Source organism: Pinus tabuliformis, chromosome 3_2, assembly GCF_031772625.1.
Source record: "Pinus tabuliformis cultivar Carrire ecotype Pingquan chromosome 3_2, CPIR1, whole genome shotgun sequence".
NCBI lineage: Eukaryota > Viridiplantae > Streptophyta > Pinopsida > Pinales > Pinaceae > Pinus > Pinus tabuliformis.
The window spans coordinates 1,249,705,620-1,249,727,910 of record NC_142302.1 but is presented as its reverse complement, the minus strand read 5'-3'; the positions used below and the strand labels follow the sequence as shown (position 1 = coordinate 1,249,727,910).

The 22,291-nt window shown below is 37.3% G+C and overlaps 1 protein-coding gene across 7 annotated transcripts in view; it reads right to left on the bottom strand.

The window, feature by feature from the left end:
* The window catches only part of LOC149185264 (uncharacterized), a 361,912-nt gene that overhangs the window by 274,078 nt on the left and 65,543 nt on the right, over positions 1–22,291 (bottom strand). The window contains exon 2 of one of the 7 annotated variants that reach the window (XR_016257369.1): positions 9,388–9,483. The exons of the other annotated variants lie outside the window; for them this stretch is intronic. The gene's annotated coding sequence lies outside the window, so the exon portion shown is untranslated. The remainder of the gene's footprint in view (positions 1–9,387; positions 9,484–22,291) is intronic. 7 annotated transcript variants of the gene reach the window in all.

Below are 22,291 nucleotides of genomic sequence, written 5' to 3'. Positions count from 1 at the left end.
CAGAGAAGAGGATTGATGGCATGGTCTTGGAGTGGCAGAATGTGTCAAGGGTCATGGTCTTGGTATTCGTCAATTGGAATCTCTATAAGTAGAATTTTTGTGCAGGTTTTCCTCTCCAAGAGGGAGAGGTTTTAGACTTGGCAGAGAGCCAAATATCTTGTGTTCTTGTCTCTTTGTTTTGATAGCAGTTTGATGAAGTAATTACACACACTAATAATAATAAGAAGATCTAGCTAAGAAGAATTGTAAAAGAACTTCTCAAATTTATTATCATGCTAAGAAGAATCACCTTAATTCTGAATGCCCTAGATTTTTCAACATGGTATCAGAGCGATGGTTTCAGAAGTCAAAGAGAGGGTAGAAAAGAGACATGCAAAGATCAAAGCAAAACATCTCAGCAAGTTCAAGAATATCAAGATCTACATCTTGATCAAACTCTAGATCAAAGGATCAGCCTACAACAGCAGTATATAGTAACAAGGGTTGTTGTTTGTTCGATCAAGGAGATAATTTACAACAACAAAACCTTTTGTCTCCACAGTCATCACTAAAAGACCACCAAGACTCTCATCAAGATGTCCACAAAGCAATCAAAGATTACATCACCTCGAAAAAGGTCGAAGTCCAAAAGGCAGCCTACAATAGCAAGGAGATCTACAGTCAAAAGATGAAGCCTTCAAATCTCTGGATACATATCAACAGTTTGTATATCAAGATAGCTTGAAGGCAAGGAATGCAATCTTCCTATCAAGGATCTCATCCGGTGGAAACATCAATACATCTGCCTCATCAACAGTCATCATGATCAGGGTGAAGATCTCATCTTCACATATCAAGTAAGTATCTTTTCATTCTATAATCAAGTTTAGTTCAATGACTTCATGATTGCAAGGAGATCTATAGATAGATGGGTTATCTATGGTCCTTGCATAGAATAAGAAGGATTGACAAAATCCTTATGGAGAAAAGAAGTCAATAAAAGGGGTCTCCTTTGAATTCATCTCTATGTAGCAAGAAAGGAGACAAATAAGAAATATATAGAAGATATACTTTCTGAAATACAATGATGTAGGCCATATCAATTAGACAGATTCAAGGTGTCAAGGAATATCTTCATGAGATCTCAATTCTGAGATCTGGGAAAAATGATGAAAGGATAATCATCATTGATATTGATATTGATAAGCAAAGTAACAATTGTCCATGAACAAGAAGGCTACTTCAATCAACAGCTTGTGGTCTCTATGCCAGATAGAGAAAGACAAGTTGAAAGGACTCAAAAATCTGCAGAAAGGAAAGGGAAGGTTGACAAGACAGAATAGTATTATGGAAAGATTATGGAGAGGAGCTCACGTCGCCGGAAGGGTGGAGGAAGCTGAAGAAAAGGACCAAGGAAAGAGGGAGTAGCAGATCTTTACTATGAATGAGATGGTATCTCTCTCACAAAAGGGTCCTATCATAAGTCTTTGCAGATATGACCGTGATAATAAGATGCACCATGGCATCATGGAAGCATTAGGAACAAGAGCTCGTGATATCACCATGAGAAACATGAAGGACATAGCTCTTGGGAATCTCATTGGACATTAAAGGAAAGGAAGAAGTCATCCAGGCCAAAGGAAACATTTGCCAGATGGAGATATGCAAGATCTTGTAGATTCTCTTATAGAAACCTCAGCGAAGGATCTCCTAGTCTGGGAAGGCAGCAATTGTTGCATCAAGAAATCCAACTTATGGAATTCATGAGATGAAGGACTAACGACTTGAGAAATAAAGTAGATCAAGGGATTGAAGATCTTTTCAATCAAGAAAGCAGTTGGAAGAAGCCTGAAGGAAAAATGAGGTATGTATGCTTGTATTTGTATTTAATATTGTAATGTCATGACATATGGTTGCAGGTAATATGGATCGAGCATGATCAAGAGAAAAAGGATCTCCTCCTCTGAAAGGATGCAGAAAGATATAAGTCAAATTAGATGAAATCAACATAATATGTCCTCATATGAAGTATGAAGTGGTTGACTACAATTGAAGAACTCTGACTGAGAGCTCCTGGGAATGAAAGATGTGAGGATGGAAGAGATCGTGAAATATGCAACCATGATGAAGGCAATCAACATCCAAAGGAACAGGAAGATTTGACTAGGAAATCTCCTGGAAAGATATGAAGACTCTGATGGAAGTCTGAAAAGATGAAGACCCTTCACAACCAATATCTTTGGGAGATGTGTCAACATGTATGCAGGATGTTGATACCTACAAGAAGATGTCACTAGAAAAGGCCATCACCAAAAAGGTAATATGTGATTTGTCTTTGGTGTCTGACCTCTTGGAGAAAGTTTGGGTATGTGTACAGGGCCATGGTAAGAAGAGTTGTGAAGGATGTCATAACTATGTACCTTGTGATCGAGAGCAATCACCGTTGAAGAAAAGGTGAAGATAGATTGCCCTATGAAGGAAGCCTCAAATGTGAAGCCAAGGAGGATACTTTCTGGGAAAGAAGGAATGACATTATGAAGGAAAGTGATGGATGGATGAACCCTACATGTGAAGAAATTGATGACATCGAGGTTTTGGATCATCAGTCAACTAGAAGACCCTATAAAGTATTGATGATAGAGTCCCTAGGTAAGAGGGAACTTTGGGAGGTTCCTATGAGTAAAGGAACCCGAGTAAGTTTCTAAGTAAAGAGAAACTCGAAACTCATCCCTAGTTAACAGGGAGAGTTAGACACGACATTCTTATCTTCGGGTTGGAAGAAAGAATGGAGGATTGTGTAATCATCTGGCATCCAACACTCTTTGCAGATGTGGTAGGGCATCCAAGACAAGAGTGGGCAAGAAGACTGATATTCTTGAGGGTTGGGAACCCAAGATGAGAATAGTCCTAGTAGGGCATACTCAGAGAACACCCAGGTGGGTATGACCCTAAGAGAGAAAATGATGATGTGTGTCTATCAGTCATTGGTCTCGCCAACATTGTGTGCTCTGATCTAAGTGAGAGATAGAGCTGTTAGTCAAGGCCTTGCTAAATGAAAACAATGTTTGGTTGAAATGATGCTATAACAAAAGGATTGCAAATCCGATTCTTCTTATGAGAAATTCTTTAGATTGAGAATGACCAAGTACCATTATGAATACCTCCCTAGTTAAGAAGGAGTGTCGAAGAAAGTGTAACTAGGTTTGGTCTTCATAATGACATGATATTTGTAAATGATGTAATAAAGACAATAAATTATTTTTGTATATCTTGCTACATGGGTTTCATGAGCAAGAAGTGTCATTAGGTCAAAGACTCCTTCTTGATGTCTTTAGGATTTTATTTATATGTCTAAGAGTCATGTCATGTATTAAAAAGCTCTTTATGAGCCTATGTGTAATGTACTGTAGTATACAAAATGTGTAGAAGCCCTCCAAAGACCAAGCATAATCCTCCAAGAAGTTTGCAAGCAAAAACAAGAAGGAATCCATCATGTCGGCTCCAAAATAAAATTACGTAGATAAAAGGAAGACATGTCCGCTAGAAGAAATAGTCACAACGTTTCACTTGGTAACGTCAGCTCAAAATAGGAGCATGAACCACTATAAATACCCGCCTAGGGTCAGCGCAAAACATACAAGGAAAACTCGCATTTCTCTCTGAAATTTCGTGTGATTAAAGGAGCAGAGCTCCGCATCAAAGGAGGGATACATCTAGGGTTTAACTGCTACCTCGGAGGGGTATAAGGAGCAGACGAACCCGAGCTAATCTCATTTCGGCATACCTATGAATTGAAGGTGCAAATCTCGGATGGATGGAGCAGAGAGGACTTCGGATGAAGACACAATATTGACATGCGTTCTAGATATTCTCGGCATAGTCATGACAATATCAACAAGAAGTCTTACCGTCTTGATCATAGGTTACGGATTTGTTTCCTAGCAATCTTAATACGCATCTCTGTGTTATTACAACAACATTGTTAATAGTCTCAACATATATATATGTGTATCTATGCTCCTACCTCCTCGCAGATCCTCAACAAATCTCAAATGCAATACTAAACTTGGTTATAGTATTGGCAAAGGTGAAGACGCAGTCCTAATCTCAGTGACCATCACAATTTCAGTGTAATGAGAAGGTGCAATACCATAGTCTCAGCATAATTAGAAGAAGCAATGACAAGGAAGATCAGTCTCATCATAATGAGAAGGAATGACAAGGATCATCATAGTTTCAACATGATGATGATGAAAAGGATCTCATAGTGACTCACGTACAGTCATGATCCTATCTCAGTTATGATCCCGGTCTTGAAGCTCATGATCTTAATGAAGACAAGAGATCTGAGTGTCATGATGAAGAAACATCAATGAAGATCTCAGTGATGCAACAGTGATAGTTTCAATGGTGCAGCGATCATGATGATCTCAGCAGTGACAGAGAAGAGGACTGATGGCTTGGTCTTGGAGTGGCGGAATGTGTCAAGGGTCATGGTCTTGGTATTCGTCAATTGGAATCTCTATAAGAATAATTTTTGTGCAGGTTTTCCTCTCCAAGAGGGAGAGATTTTAAACCTGGCAGAGAGCCAAATATCTTGTGTTCTTGTCTCTTTGCTTTGATAGCAGTTTGATGAAGTAATTATACACACTAATAATAATAAGAAGATCAAGCTAAGAAGAATTGTAAAAGAACTTCTCAAATTTGTTATCATGTTAAGAAGAATCACCTTAATTCTGAATGCCCTAGATTTTTCAACAACAGAGATTGTGGCTCTGACGACTGCAAGGTCTTTATGTTAACCACTAAGAAGGGTTGAATCCCTCAAGCTAGATGAGAAAGGGTTGTCCTAGGAGTCTATCAACCAAGCTTATGCTTGGAGGTAAGTTATTAAGTGCAAAGCCAAGACTAGAATGCTTATGCAATGACTATGAGTGAAGTCACTTGAGTTAAGACTTTTTAAGTGTTTAAGTACTTAAGTTATGATTATTCTTTATGACAATAGTACTTAACAACAATTAGAGGACAATCTTAAAACAAGACAAGTGTTTAAGAATACGAGTGTTATTAAGAAATGAATCCACAAGATACTTCAACAAATTAGCCAATGACCAATAAAAATTGTTCAAAATGTTCTTATCACAATGTCGATTAAATTTCAAATGCTGAAGCAGCTTATACCATCAACAAGATCATAAATTTAGAGTAAGTGTATGAGTGCTTTAAGTGTAAAATTCAGTGTTGGCAATATTGTCATTGATGGCAAATGAGCAGCACAAGGAGCACCAAGGGATGCAGGAGCAGCAGTAGGCAAAGAGCAACAACAAGCATGCATGGTTGCGATCAATGTTAAAGAAGCAGAGGAAGCAACAAAGGAGCAGCAAGCAACAAAAGAAGGCAAAGGAGAAGAAGAAGGAGAGGGAGTTGTGATACATTAAAATGTTTTGATAACGTTGCAAAAATTTCTATATTGAAGAATGTATAATGTGAAAATGTTGATTAAGCTTAATTGTTGTGATGCAAAGGCAAGACTCCAAGGCAAAGGCAAAAATGTTGCAAAGATTGTTGTGATGCATTAAGGACAAATATTGTTATTTGATGCTGACATTAGTTTAATACATTTAATCATTACATGTGGCTGAAATTAATATTGGATGGATTATTCACTTTTTCTCTAAATATTCAAGATATGAAGAGTTTGGAAACGAATGAAGTGGAAGGCAAAGAGTCAAGCCTATTCACTTCATATTCCTATGTGGGATACAAACAGCCAGAAAACTATCTTTATAAAAGATGTGAATTTGGAAGGCAAAAATGCTAGTTAGAGAATGGATGAAGGTGTGGGAGCTGATTGAACTATTATGCATTAGTTACCTAGCACTTATGAAGCTGATGTGAAGAATATTTGAAGGGAAGAAGATGCAGAAATGAAGATGTAGATATGCAAAGTTTATGACCAGGTAAACCGGTACATTGTTATTTCGTGTTTGCATAAAGGAATAGGAGTCTCCTTTCAAGTTGAAGCTTGATAAATATCCAGTTGGAGTTGGTTGAGGTAGGAGCCTCCTGTGCGTTGTAGCCTACAGAAATCATATGGGAGTTGGAGCTTCCTTGCATGTTGCAGCTTGCAAAAAATTGAGGTAACATCCCCTTGTAGGTTGGGGCCTACAAAAAATCAGATTTAATAAGGAGTAGGAGCTTGCCTTGAAATCAAAACAATAATATGTTAAATTGGCAACTAGGGCCAAACTCCATGTGGGTTAGCTTATTTCTGGCAGCTGATATTTTTATTGGATCCCTCTCGTCGAGAGGTGTAGGATTGATCCAAAGATCATCCGATTCCGATAAGTATTTATGGAGATATGAATTTATTTTGTTTATGTAATTATAGTCAAGCCGACCAGCTCTTATGTAGGCTCTAGAAGCCCATCCGACGTGTCTATTCATCATCCTCATTTTGGTATAAATAGATGAGGATTTGATATCATTTGCACACACGTATTCTTGAGGTGATCTCCTCTCCACGTCTGGGTTTTTGGAGAAGGAGAGAACCAAAAGAATACGCTGGCCTAAAAGGAGCCCCAGCTGCAAGATGATGCCCTAGCTACAGTACGATGCCCTAATCCGTTAATGGAGAAATTATACGCACAACAATGGAAACAGTTAAGTGATGGCCTAGATGCAGTTATACGCTGTCATAAAAGGGAAACGCAGTCAAGGCATGGAGCCACAGTTAGAGGAGATCTGGCCGCAGTAATGGAGCATCCCTAAATGCGGTCAAGGGTGACATTGATACGCTATCCAAGAAGCCTTCATACGCTGCCTGTAGCAGCCTAAAGGCAGTCCTGTTCACGCAGACAATGGGATAGACCTAGACCGCAGTTAAAGCATATGGAACCACACGATCAATACGCTGTTCAATATATACGTTGTTCATTGAGACCTAGCCGCAGGACCTAGCTATGATCTTAATGATAAACACGCAGTCAAAAGGGTTGATCTATAGCCTAATACGCAGTTCATGAAGCCGCAACGCATATGAGAAGTATAGATACGCTGTAAATGATATATATACATATTCGATGCAGCTGTTGAGACTCTAATACGCTAACAAGAAGGGACATCTATCCACACAGCAGATGGTGACTATATCCACGCAGTCATGAAGACCTATCACACAGATCATGGAGTCACATAACCGCAGCCAATGGAAGAAGTCTCAACGCTGTCAGCATGAGGAGACATATACGCAGCATAAGGAGACAATACGCAGTCAGCATGAGGAGACATATACACAGAACAAGGAGACATATACGCTGGCCAATGGAAACTCCTACAACGCAGACTTCATAGCACAGCGAGGAGACCTGTTCTCGCTGTCAAAAGGAGACACAGAACTTCGCATATTTTGGACTCATGTATGGGCTACAAAGAGAGGAACAGAACTCGGGTTTCATCTCTGAAATTTCATGAGAATATGGGTGCAAAGATCTGCTAACAAGAAGGGACAATACCTCTGAAGATCTTCCCATGTTAGGGCAAGCCGCAGTAAGGTTTGACTGCACCTGGTTGTTTTAAGTGCAGTCACAATCTCGATACATGAAGCAACAAATGAAACCCTGTATGATGTCACCACAATAAGTCTCAGCATATATAATATCTGAAGGTGATATTCTTAGTATGAAGAAAGCAGAAAAGCTGGATGTATGTGATCTGGGCACATCTAGTCTTGATGGGCTAAGATCGCAACAGCCATAAACGTTGAACAATGATCTCAATTTTAGTTGGATAAAGAAGATCTCATTGACATACAGCAGCCTGAAGTATTAGATGATGTTTCTATATGCTGTAGTGATCACCTCTGAAGAAGGTAAGAGACAAGGATCATAATCTTACAGTACAGTAAGATGCAGTTATGATCTCAAGGTTCAAAGATCATCTCAGCCTCTAGGAACAATCATGGTGTGTAATCACTCATCAGAGCAGAGATGAGATCATTAGCATGAGTAACATAATGAAGCATGATGTAGATCATGGGCAGCATGATATATGGGCGACATGATGCATGAAGCATGGGCAGCTTGATGATGTATGAGATCATGGACATAAAGGGCAACATGAGATCATGATCATGGGCAGTATGATGATGATTAGTGCAGCATATGCAGTAGTGCAACTAGAGGACGAGATGCAGCGCAATGATAGGTATCAGTTGAAGCAGAATGTCTTCAACTGATCTCGTCGTTATAGGAGATGATCTATGCTTAGATCTAGACAAGTCAAAGTGTTGACTTCTATTGTAATTGTACTATCTCTCTCTCTCTTTCTCTGCTGAACTTTGAAGATAAAAGAAGATTTGATCAAAGGGTTTCCCCACACATTGTGGGGTTTGTCCCTGGCTCGCGCCACATCTTGTGTCCTCTTGTCTTGGCTTGTCTTCTGCGTTTTATATTTATGTTCTATCTGCAGTTTATCGTAATGCTGATGTGATTGCTAACTGTGAAAATTTAAATAAATTGCTCTAGCATAGAACATACCTAATCTTAACATAATAAAACCATGGTTTTCTCCCTTTATGGGTTTCCACAAGATATCTGGTGTTATTATGTGTTTATGTGATGGTTTGGTTTGCTTATTACTTGTTGTTCACATATTCAATATGTTGGTCATTATTTGTTAAGTTGTTCATGTAAAGTTTCAATTATGAGTTTGAAGGAAAGAAAATTCTTGTCCATGAGTATCCTAAACCGATTCACCTCCCCTCCCTCTCAGTTTAGGCAAGTGTTCATCATTCAAAAATTCTTGTAACTTAAAACAAGACCAACAAATGTTAGATCTCAAATATCCAAATCAAGAGTAAAACTTCAAAAATTCCATCACTTATTAGTCTTATGACAACAATTAGAAAATAACTCTAGGTCATGAAATTTACCAAGCATATGAAACAAAATGTTTTCCAATGATTAGCAGATGTAAATTTATGAATTTAGCCCACTTTAGGATGCAGTATTCAGTGACATATCAGATCTGAAGTAGCTTATTACAGTAGTAAACGAATCAGCAAATCAGTGAGTTAGTGATGCTACAACATGTGCTTAATATGCCCAAAACTAGGAAAAAAATTGCCAAAACTGAAAAAATTTAGTTTTTGAGCATTTTTAGGTATGTTCCTCAGAAAATTTCAGATCTGATATACTCAATTATGCAATAAAATTCCAACAACCAAAAAATCAGATTTAGGTTAGATAACCAATGCCCAAGTGGCCAAATTTTAGGAAAATTTAAAATTTGCAATTTAAGAGTATTTTGACCAATTTAATGTGATCTTAGGGCCTTACATATCACTATTATGAATGAGAATTTACAGCAGTAATAAAATAGTGAAAAGCTAGGGTTTAGAGAGCAAACCTTAGGCCCAAGGCCTTGAAGATCCCTTGGTCCAAATTTGTTGAAACTTTAGGATGAAATTGCCAACTAAAAATCAAAGTTTTAGAGGCCAAAAACCTGCAAAACCACCAAGTATTCAGTCCAAAAAGTTCAGAGATAGATTTAGGGCAAACTAAGGCCAAAAAAGAAGCCAACGCTAGGCCCAACAGGGCTAGCATTGAGGGAAAAAGAGGCTAGGAAGCCAAAGGAAGGAAGAGGAGGCAGAGAAAGGCTAACGTTGGAGGGAGAAAGCCCTAAAGGGTTGGACGGCTAGGGTTTGAGGGCCAAAGAGGGCCCTAAAGGCTACAGTTAGCCTTTGAGGCAGCCATTTGGGGAAAAGGAACGCAGCTGAGACCTTCTTGGCCTAAGGCCTAAAGACTCCAACGTAGGGCCTAGAAAAGGAGGTTGAGGCCCCTAGAGGGTACGACCTGCCCTAAAAAGGGCTGAAAGGATGACGCAGAGGGTTGGGAGGCTGACATGAGGCCAAGATGACGAAGACGCTGGCCCTAAGAGGGCTAGATTCAGGCTCGAGAGACCTAAAAAATGAAACCCTTGCTTCAAACAAAAAAAAAAAAAAAAATTCTCTTCCAGATCTGAATTTTGTTGCAAATTTTCCAATGATTGGGCCTGCAAAAATTCTAGAGACTATATCATACCCTCAAGGGCCTAGATCTAGCTCTATTCTAAATTCTTTTCTTGATTTCACCAACAAACAATGGAGATAAAATACCCAAATCCCCAAATATATACAAAAGGTTCAAAACCCCAATTAGCAAAAAATAATTTACAAAATTATTTTACAAATATACAATGGTTTTAAAAAAAATTGCAAAAAAAATCATGGAGCTTTTTCTTTGATAAATGGCTAAAAATACTTTAGAAACCCAATGCACACTATAGCCTTAGCGAAGATTAAATCAACCACATAAATATTTGGGATCCAAACAAAGTCAGTTCACGCCCACAGTTTGTGAACTTTGAAACCCAGGACTAAGGTACATGTAAACACTATGTATATATCTCAAGAAAATATGTTAATCATATGGCGAATCAAATCATCTAAGATTAACCCAAATCTATCAATAGAATGACTTTATCTCCATCTAGTGAAAAACAAAAATTATCATTTACCAGCACAACATAGGAAAACCCGTAGCCAACACATACCCCAAATCAATGAACAATGAACACCTTGAACTACACCCAAAGTCTTTGTTATCATAGAAATAAAAGTTCTCAACAGGACAATAGTGTTACATCAATGTTTTAGCAGCAATTTCTTAGCCAGAAATCAAATGCCTAAAGACTCAAATGACTCTCTAATTTATAGATAAATGCTCCAAGTGGAAAAATAACGACTAGTTTGCTTGATCCTTGTCAAAATAATCTTGGTCGTCGAAAAAAACTTGATCATCTTTTAATCTTACATGTTGAATTGTTATTTTGAGGAATTTTCGAATTTCTCATTTAATTCCATTTTTATTAGCTCAAAATTAATTAATTATTTCGAGTTAATTTCCTCAAAAAATTGACTTTGACTTAACCACCAAAGTCCAAGGGTCCAATATTTTTTGAAATATCCAATATTCTCTTGGTGGAGGACCTCCAAAAATTAATTATTTTGATACGTAAGAATTTTCCACTTGGAGAATTTAATTTTCCTAAGTCATTTTAATTTGACTCTAATGAATTGATTTTTTGGCTTCGGATTTAACTAATTTTGCCAGAAAAATTAATTAATTGTCACTTGAGGAGATTTAATGTTTTTTCCACCCTCTAATATTTTAACCATGGTGTCTAAGTATGAGGAACCATGCATTAAAATATTGTTTACATAAGATATTTTACAATTCAACCCACAAAGGGGGAATACCCATTCGACCTAAACCCTCAAAATATATACCCAATCTGCGACACAATATGATCTAGTAGACCAAGTGATTTGTAATAAAATAATTTAGCCAATTAGCTTACATTATTGCCAAATGACTTTTTCATAAGATTCGACTAGAATACTAGGACTCACATATGACTTTGACGAAGAATTCCACCCTACCTTTGGGGTGAGGTTGAAAGGAAAAACTTTGCCGACCATCCGTGTTTAGAAACACAAATGAATCAGTGAGATGAAAAACCTCCTAGGATGAAACTCTCGCCAAAATAATAAGCTTACCTAAGTTGTTACATATATTCACGGTCTTACTAGCATCATTTACATTACATAACTTGCAGAATGGGTTTACAATGACACATAAATTGTTGATAGATGATTCGATCCTGTTGAAAAAATTAGTACTTCCACTTCCTTAGAACTTTGACAAAAATTGTGCAACACCACCTTTGAACATTTCTGCTAAGGTGGGTTCTTTGTCAACTTGTGTTTGCTTTGTTTCAGGCTCAATCATTTTGCCCTTGCCCTTCTCTGTTTGTTTGCTCACTTTTGTTTCTACAGGTAGAGGTACAGTGGGAGAAGGGGCATCTTTTGTTTTTCTCAGCCTATCACTCTTTCTAGTATAAACCTTTGGTAATTCGGGAACTAAAGGAGGAACCGGTTCTACTTTTTGTTGACTCCTTGTTTGCATAGATGAGGTCCCCTATTCTAGGTTTTGGGGTTGTTTAGCTTTCTTTTTGCTTCCTTTCTTTCTACCCCTTTTTGGTTTTACAGTTTGAAGTTCAAACCCTCCCCAAAATAGAAAATGTTCCCAAGTCCTCCCTACCTTTCTCAAGTGGCTTTCAATCAATAGTTTAATCAGACCTTTATGATATATGAAATGAGTAGATGCATTTGGTCTTGCCCTAACCCTAGTAGACATATGCTTCAAACTCTCTAACAGAAAATAGGGAGTGTTCATCCTTAACTGACCTGCTATGTGAGCTAGGAACCAGAAATGGTAGAGGTTCACCCAATTGTAGTGTCATTCGCATGTAAAGTAAGAATGAGTAATGCGCAAGAGACAATGCCACTTGTCCTTCAACCAGGACCTCTGAATTTCTGAGCGCCAACTCCTCTCCTTAAACTCATCCTTCAAGAAAAATGACACATCAATTTCGGCCAAAACATGACCCTTGAAGGCTCTTTCTCCATCTGCAAGTAGGCCCATGACTTTTCCAATTATCTCCTTAGTGACAGGAAACAAGATTCCCCCAACACTAACCTGCTAACCATCGAAACCCTCCACGAAAGCTCTGGCAACTCCATCATGATAACCCGTACAGAGGGAGAAGAATTATTCCCACCCTGCTTCTCGAAAACATTGTTGAATCTATGGATAGACTTCAAGCAGGTCGAGTACTTTGCGCTCGCTTTTGTGTAGTTTTCCGCCCTTTGCCATAGCTCTCACTGTCAAACAATAGCACCAGAAGCGGGATTGTGATTTGATCTGGGGTTTCCTCTTTTGGCGTAAAATATACAACAGCGTAATCATGCGTTATATGGGTTTTACCATGAAGTAAATTATTTCACAGTGTGGCAACTGGTACATCATATAACGAAGTTGATAGGCAATTACAAAAAATCTTAACATGCAATCATGACTTTTTAATCGAACATTACCTCTCAACGGCAATACCCGGATACCGATCACATCACATCACCATCTAACTTGTCAGTGCTCGCTTGATAAATGATTATTCATCTGCTGACGTGTGCTCCATCAGCACATTATTTGGACATAAAACAAAATTTGAATTTTTCCTTTACCGTTGATACTCCAGCTATCAGAGTTTTCACTGACCATTTTTAAAAATATGCACAACTACTTTGAATGTCAACGCATTTTTATTTTTTAGAACTTAAAATAACGTTAATATTCTATCTGTCAGTGTTTTAACCCTATTTATTACAAATCAGCATTGACACTGAAACTGTCAGCGCTTTAAAATTATTGACTAAAATTGTGATAACAGCCGCTCTGCCTCGCAGCTAACCATATTAGTTGCAATATACTCTACGTCAGCTATACAGATCTTAGCTTCCTGCTTATCTAGGAAACCATGGCAGATCCCAAGCTAAAGCAGCATCCTGACGTGTTCCTCCTACCGGTAACAATCAATCTGCATCTGTATCATGATCACAAATCAGCTATGTAACAGAAACATCTATGTCATCTTGGCTATCATGGCACTCAGAAGAGTCAGCAAAATCAACATCCATCTATTCGGCTTCAATTGGGGCTTCTCATAGAAGCAAACAATCCAACAGATAACAAGTGGCTTCTCATAGAAGCAAGTATCAGCTCCCTGCTTATCAGCAGAAAAGTGTGTCATAGACGAATCCAAGAGCAAACATCAACAACCATGGTTGGATCCAGCAAACAATAAGAAGTTTCTCACAGAAGCAAATAACACAGACCATCTCATCAACGAAAGATCAAATAGATCAGCGACTAACTTAACAAATCAGCTACATCTCAAGCTTCAAACGAGCTACATGCATCAGGACCATCCATGTCATTCGTACCAATACAGCGCCGAGGATTCATCTGATCCAGATAGATTCAGCAATGAGAGAATCAATCAAGTCAGCGATAGTGTCTCGCAGTTTCTGCAAATTTTATCAAGTGTTCATGGACTCATAGTCCATTATGCCAGGATCAAGTTCATGCCATACTTTCAATCTTACGAATGCTTTTGTCGAAAACATGTCATGAGCACATGGCATGCTTATCTCTAGCTGATTCAGATCAGCGTCGCTCTTCAAACTTTTAGCCATCTACATCTTGGAAGTCACGACAGACTTCATTTTTTCATGAACAAGGGTTGATCTTATCTACTCTCTCTGAGTCTAAAAACTCATCCAATCACGAGTCTTCTTGTCTTTGTTCTTCCATCCTTCTTCATCTGCTGCCACAACCTTGGCAGTCTTCAATATGCACCTGCAATCCTCACTAGGAAGCCATGGAGGAAGAGATACTGCCAAGCACGATATACAAAGACAAGAGATAATAATAGAAATAATAGAAAAGGTACTTATCTCTTTAGAGTGTGTCAACTCCCTCTTGACCTTAGTCTTTATGGGACTAGTCAATCTCGTTCAACTCATCAATGAGTCAATGTCATCCACATCAACATTAAAAAGTTTAGATCATCAATGAATTATAAGTCCACATCATCATTCATATCATCAATGAGCCTACATTATCATCATGAAATTCACATCTTCAAGAAATTGTGCATCATCATGGAGTCCATATCATTATCAAGAGTCCACATCATAAATCCATATCATCAAGGACTTCAAAAATTCACATCATCAATGATGATATCTAAGAAAATAATATCAAGATACTTATCTTTGAGAACATAGCAACTCCCTCTTATCATCATGAAATTCACATCTTCAAGAAATTGTGCATCATCATGGAGTCCATATCATTATCAAGAGTCCACATCATAAATCCATATCATCAAGGACTTCAAAAATTCACATCATCAATGATGATATCTAAGAAAATAATATCAAGATACTTATCTTTGAGAACATAGCAGCTCCCTCTTAATCTTTAGCCTTCTTGAATTCAGCCTCTTGTTGACCACTCTATGTCAACGACCCCATAGCAGTACACCCCTTTTTTCGCAAAAGGGATCTATCGTGTTTAAGTGTTCATGCCTTTCAAATTTCATCATTAGTCAGCAATTTTGTAAAGATGTCAACCCAATTTGCATATGTATAACGTAAATAATGCTAGTATGACCACGTCTGTATGTAGCAGCCTAGGTTTCCATTCTAGGAGGTTTTTTGTCTCACTGATTCATCTGTTTCTAGACACAAATGATCACCAGAGATTTTCCCTCCACCCTAGCCCCCAAGCTAGGGTGGATTTTGTCGTCAAGATTTTAAGTGAGTCCTAGCGTTTTAGATCGAGTCTTCGTAAAAGAGACTTGGGAATAATTTTAGCTAATTGGCTAAATTATTTTATTACAAGTCACTTGATCTACTAGATTACATTTTTTGTGTCGCAAAAATAGGTAAACGTTGAGGGTCTATAACGAGCAGGTTTTCCCTCTTCACGTATTAAAATGTAAAATCTTCATGTAAAAAATATTTAGTGCATGGTCCCTCATAATTAGACACCATGGCTAAATATTAGAAGGTTGGAAAAATTATTAATCCCCTCATGTGTCAATTAATTAATTTTCTAGCAAAAATAAATTAAAAAAATCCTAAGCCAGAAATTTAATTAATTAGAGTCAAATTTAAGTTAATTAATTAAATTTTCTGGCAAAAATAAATTAAAATCCTAAGCCAAAAATTTAATTAATTTTGTGTCCTAGGAAAAATTAATTCTCCAAATTAAAAAATTCGTGGGTCCCAGATAAATTAATTTTTGGAGGTCCCCGGCCAAGGGAATATTGAAAATTTCAAGAGATTTTAGACCCTTGAGCCTGGTAGTTAAGTCAAAGTCAATTTTTTGAGAAAATCAACCCAAAATAATTAATTTTGAGTTGATTAAAATTCAATTAAATAAAAAAGTCGAATTTCCTCGAAAAATAAAATAATTTCGACAAAAAAGATTACAAGATAATTAAATATTTTTTAACGGTCGATATTACTTTATTTGGGATCAAGTCAACTAGTCGTTGGAGAATTAATCTATAAATTAGAGGTCATTTGTCATTTGAAATCATCCAATCTTTTGATCGTGTACTAGCTCTTGAAGCTCTTGTAAACTTTTATGGAATAATACAACGCAAAGTCTTTGGGGTTTTACTTGATGGCAATGTTCCTCTCTGGTATCTTATGGTAACGTGTGTTTAATTTTTTGTTGATCTTATTTATAAGTTGTTGGTTAATAGCTCTTGTAAATCAATTTATTGCACAGGTATCTTGCTTAAATTGTTGGGTTTTAAGATAGCATTAAGATTTTTATTTGATTGGCAGGTATCTCCAATCTTTGAAGATTTAATTGTTATTTTATACCTCTATTAATTTGACTGCTTATATTTTAAGTGTGCAAAAGTCATCTTTATTCAAAGATTTTGGGTGTTTGGGGAAGTCCTCGGTTGGACCAGCCAACTCCTGAAACTTAAGATCTGGAGAGCCTTTCAGATTAAAACTTCGAGATTATCTAATGAAATATATTTTGCAGGGATTTTCTGGGCTGGTACCTAAAATATAAAAAATTATTTATCTTCTTTGTATAGATATGTAAATTATTTGTATAGATTTGTTATTTACTTGTGTAGATCTGAAATTTTGTAACATAATTTTGAATTTTAACACTTGGGTTTTTGGGATTTTCTCTATTTTTGTACATATTGGGTATCGGGTTTTTCTCTTTTCACTTGTGTAGGAATAGATCTGAGAAATTAGCCAAAAAAATCTTCAAATCTGAGCTAGATCTAGACCCTGGAGGATAAGATCTTGGCTCAAAGATTGTTTGTAGGAATAGATCTGAGAAATCAACCAAGGAGATCTTCAGATTTGAGCTAGATCTAGACCTTGGAGGGCAAGATCTAGCCTCAAACTTTTGTTTGTAGGGAAGAAACGATAATATCTTTCATTAAAGGCTTCAGATCTGAGATTATTTGAGGAAGTTTTGGCTTTCAAGATAAATCTAGGTCCTAGAGAGCAAGATCTAGTTTCCAAAATTTTTACAGGGCCAGCCATTGAAGATTTTGCATCTGAAGCAAAATAATTTTTTTCAAAACAAGAGTTTCAAGTTTTGGGGCTCCTAAGCCCAAATCTGTCATTTCTTAGCCTAATGCTAGCCCTATTAGGCCTAGTGTTAGCCCTCATTGGCCCTAGATTCCCCTTGCTCCATTTATGATCTGAGTATTTAAATTTTTTGATGTTGATTGTTGGTAGTTTTTTGCAGAAAAAATTGGTAAAAAATTGTGTTTAAAATATTGAAATTTTTTTGGCAACTTGGGCAAGTGATCTTCAAGGCCTAGTGCCTAAGGGTTTGATCTCTAAACCCTTTTTTCCTCACTGTTTGCTACGTCAATCATATACCTTTCTAATAATGGTGAAAAACATATATAAGTGGTTTGAAATTAACAAAACAAAACAAAAAAAAAATTAATTAAAAAAAAATATATATATATATATATATATATATATTGCTAATATATTAATAAGTCACTTATGTTTGATGGGTATCAAAAATTTGGCCTAGATCTACATTTTTGGGTGACTATTATCTCTGAATAATTCTATTTCTGAAGTCTGAAATATAACAGTGGCAAAATTTCATGTGGGTTAGCCTAAAATCAGTTCCTAAGTTGTCTAATACATTAAGGAATTAATTTCTTGAGTTGGGCATCCATCATTAAGCCTATTTCATATTTTAATTGCTGACTGTAATAAGTATATCAGATCTGATATAATTCTGGAAATCACATCATAACACGCTGAAAAAATTGATAGTTCATGTGGGCAAGTTTGAAAAAATTTCGGTAAATTTTTGGCATAAAGATAGCATTGATAACTTACTGTTTTCATTGTCATATTGTTGTTGTCATAACATTTGTTTGTTGTTGTCCTAAAGTTTTTCTTACTGCTGTCCTAAAAAACAATTTCTGAAAATTAAGTGCTCTAACATCATTGTGAAGGTGACTGTCACAAGTTTTCAGAGGACTGATATATTTGTTTGCAGCAAACATTTCTTTGTTGTCATTGTTAGAGCCTAGATCGACCTCAGGCTGAAGGGAGACAATCCTAGAATAACCACAAACCAAGCTTAACCTGGTAGCTAGCCCTACTAGGTCGGGAGAGGGCTCTCTCCTTGTCAATCTCAGTCGAGATGACTGCAAATATGGATTTTAGACTAGGTATAGTAGCTCTAGGGTTTTTGGTTGATTTTGATGGTTTTGTTGTTGGATCAAATGGAGCATGCAACTTTGGGTCCGGAAAATCAAGTCAGGAATGCAGGGTGTTCTATGGGGCGAGGTAGGTAGGTGTTTTAGCACTTGAAATTGAGTGAGATGGTAGGTCTAAGACTGGTGAGGATCTAAGGAGAGCATGCAAAGATCATGAGCCCTCTTCAAACAGTAGAAAACATCAAAAACTAAATGGATTTCCAAGGCAGAGCACTGTAACCAATGTATTATACCTATCTATCTTGATTTCATTTAGTTAGAAGAATGAATAAGATTGTGGCACACTAACACATAAGAAAAACTAGTAACAGAAGAAGAAACTATGCAAAAACACTTTATCACAAGTATCCCACAAAAATAGCTGCAAATCCTGGTTTATTTCCTTGCCAAACTGCTGTAAAGATGTACAATGTAGCTCAGAGCATCCAAGAGAGTCCAACCTCACCAAATGACCAAGAAAACACATAATATAGACATCAAACAACTCATCCTGACCTTCAGGGGTCGAATTCATGAGAAAAGGGGTTGTTTCAACTATTTCCCAACTAAGAACTAGAATATAGTCAATGGAACAGCTTGCCTCTATAAGCATGGAAACTGATTCATTGACCCTCAAACCACCTCAAAATGATGAATCTACCCTCTAAGGTCATTTTACAATTACATTTACATAGCATAGCATCATTTACAATCATAAATTCATCCATGAAGAGAGAAAAAGTCAATTTGCAAAGAAACTAGGCGAAAACTGGAATTTTGGGCAAACTGGCTCTATGCGTAGCGCCACTAGCCAGGGGCCTAGCGCCGCTTCACAGCCACTTTTGGAGGCCTTCCCCTTAGCCAAATTAAGCCCAAGATAGCTCATTTGAAAGGTCTTCCTGTCTAGTTTCTGGAACATCTTGAATTTTTGCATTTGGATGTCATTTGCCCCCTCAAAAGTGAAATCTCCCAAGGCTGCTTCTGTGTGTCTAGAAAAAGGCAGAGAAGTCATTTTTTGATAGTTTTTTTACCTTTTGGTGACCAAGTTTTGCTCCAAAATTGCTGAGATTTTCTGGGTTTGGTGTTCTCATCACGCTGAATCCAGATATGTAAACCATTTCTTCAAAAAGTCCTCCAGTAAAAAGCATAGCGCCACCGCCTAGGGCAATTTTTTGTGTTTACAATTTCAAAGATTGAAAATGACCAAAATTTGTCAAAACTTGCCCAGATTTGGCACAAGGCACCATCATTAGTTGCTTTGATGGGCTAGTGAGGCTTCAGCCAAGATCTTCAATTTGTCTTGCTCCTTTTTGCTCCTTAAGGCCTTCCTCAACCTAGCCTTAAGCTTCCTCATCTTTATGTTGCATATTTCGTTTCGAGTCATAAAATGATATGACATGTGCCGGAGCATTCTATTGTCTCTATTGGCCTTGTTGATTAGTCCTTCAAGATGCAAGTTTACCCTCTCAAGCCGAGTTTCCCGGTCATGTTCAAATCTCTTGCTCAATGGGAGTCAAAGAGACAAGGTCCTCTTTGTCATTTTGCCTCTTCAGTTTCAACATTTCAAGTTCCATTAGGCTTTGCTCATCCTCCAATTGTTTGTTCTCTTTCTTGTTCATCATCTATATCATCCTTGTGCATCTTCTCTTTGCCTTTGCTTTCCTGCTTATGTCTCTCCATGGAACTATCACTGAGTGTCTCTTTCCATTGTTCTCCTTTGGTTTTACAAAATGTGGTTGTATATGGATGTTTTATGGATAATAGTGTGGAAATAAGGTGAAGGAATGAAATGGGCAGAGGGTATGAAAGAGGGAGTGTGAAAATGTATGTTGAATAGAGTTTAGGGATGAGTAGGGTTTTAGGGAGAGTGGGTAGGGTTTGGTGATGTGAGTAGGGCTTGTAGGGTTTGGGGAGAATGTATAGGGTTTGGGAAATTTGTATGTGAGAATGGGATTTAGGGAAAATATATGAGGTAGTAGGGTTTAGGGAACAATAGGAAATGGATGAGATAGGAAAACAAATGAGGGAGTGAGCTTGTCAAATTTATAAGACAGTTTGTGAATTTTATGGGACAGTTTTGAGCCAAAACTAGGGTTTTAAATTTATCATTGAAAACATCACCAAACACTTGATGCAAAACCCTTTTCAACAAGAAGGATTGATTTACTTACTTGCCACGAGGTAACTTGAGAGATTTGAAGCAAATTGAGTGATTTTGGAGCGTTTTGGGGCTTGGCTGCCAGGTGCGTAGCGCCCGTTCAAATTAACACTGAGGAAGTCTGCCAGAGGCGTAGCACCTTTTTGCAAGACACTTTTGAAAGCCTTCCCGATGTCCAAATTGGGCGTGTGATAGCTCGTTGGAAAGCTTGTCGAGTCTACTTTCCAGAACATCTTGAATTTTTCAATTTAGAGTTCATTTGCCCTGCCAAAAGTCAAATCTCTCAAGACTGGTCAAAATGTACAGAATGAAGTTGCCTAAATGCAGAGTGCTATTGCAGTCAACTTTTGAAGGTCTTCCTCAACTCCAAATTGAGCTCATGATAGCTCATTGGAAAGCTATTTGTGTCTACTTATCAGTTGACTCATCAAGCAAGTCATTTGGTCATTCCATCTAGGAGAAAAATTGATTTTACCAAGGTCACTCTAGAGGTGCAGTAACCCTCCTGAGGCAAATGATGTTTTCGACATTTCTCCCAAACCATGAAACCTGTGTAAAAATTGAAAGAGGTTTTTCTTCTTGGGTCAATGATGGACAAAAAACCTCTCTCACTTTTGTCAAATTCATCTTTTCTTGCTCAGAAACATAGTTTGAAGAAAAATTGTCCCTTATGTGTGGTGAATGGCTTGTTCCTTGGAATGATTTCGCAACAAATGATGGAGACCTGATGTTTGATGATATGAGATGGCCTCATACCTTCTAATATCCCTTATGCCTTCTTTGCTCAGATATCTCTGATCCCATAGCCAACCCTAGCTCAGTGGGAGAGGAATTTAAGGTTTTAGTGCTTGTTTCTCCTTTGCTTTTGCAGGTGAATTGGTGCTCATGACGACTTGATTTTTTTGCAGTCGCAAGTGTTTGGCAACATCATTAGATGCTTAGGAGCAGCAGTCATTATTGGCCACCTCATGTCCTTGTTCATCATTATTGGCATGTAATCATCAAATTTTAACCATGGTGGAACCCTAAAACCTAATGACACCAAACCCTATGTAATTGATGGAATGAACTGCAAAATGAACATGAATCATGACTGAAAAGTATGGAAGTAGATCAACAAGTACATACTATGAGGAAAAAACTGAGGCAAACCCTACCATCAGTGGATCCATGACCTAATGGAATGCAACCTCATCAGAATGAGACTCCTACTATGAAATGCAAAAGAGCAGATTTTGATCACTGATGGTAATGTAAAGACACTGACACTAACAGTCATAAATCTTTTTCTTTTTTGGTGCTCTTATTGTCTCTGAAAACATAACTGTTGTCATAGATATCATCTCTGAAAATAAGTGTTTTTGTTTCATTTGTAAGGGTAGTTGTTTGCATAGATTACATCAGCAAATTTTAGTGGTTTTTTGGATTTTGGATTTCAAGTCTAAGTGTTTGTTGTCTTTTGATTTCCTACTTCAAAATCACATATATAAGCTTGCTGCCCTAAAGAACATTTAAGTTGGGAATAGTCGATATTTATCTTTCTAAAGCATTTCTCGTGCCTTGACTTGTGAATGGTAATTGCATTGAAATATAATTCTCTTTGAGCTAAGTAGCATTGAAGGTGATTTACTCCATTTGCATAATATTGAGTAATCTGAAGATAATTGAATGGTTTGAATCTAATTGTCATTGGCATTATCTTGGAAGAATCCTAATTGTCTAAAGGGAGCGTTGATAATCTTATTGAAGAATTGTCGTTGAAGCATAAATTGGATAAATGCTCTAGTTCTCTTTCTTGACATTAATATCATTATTGGCTTGTGGTTATTATAAATTTTTGGCATATTAGTGATCTTTCTTTAAGAGCATATATCTTGTGGTCATCTTGGTTATCTTGTGTATCTTATTGGCACTTGAGATATTTGGCAC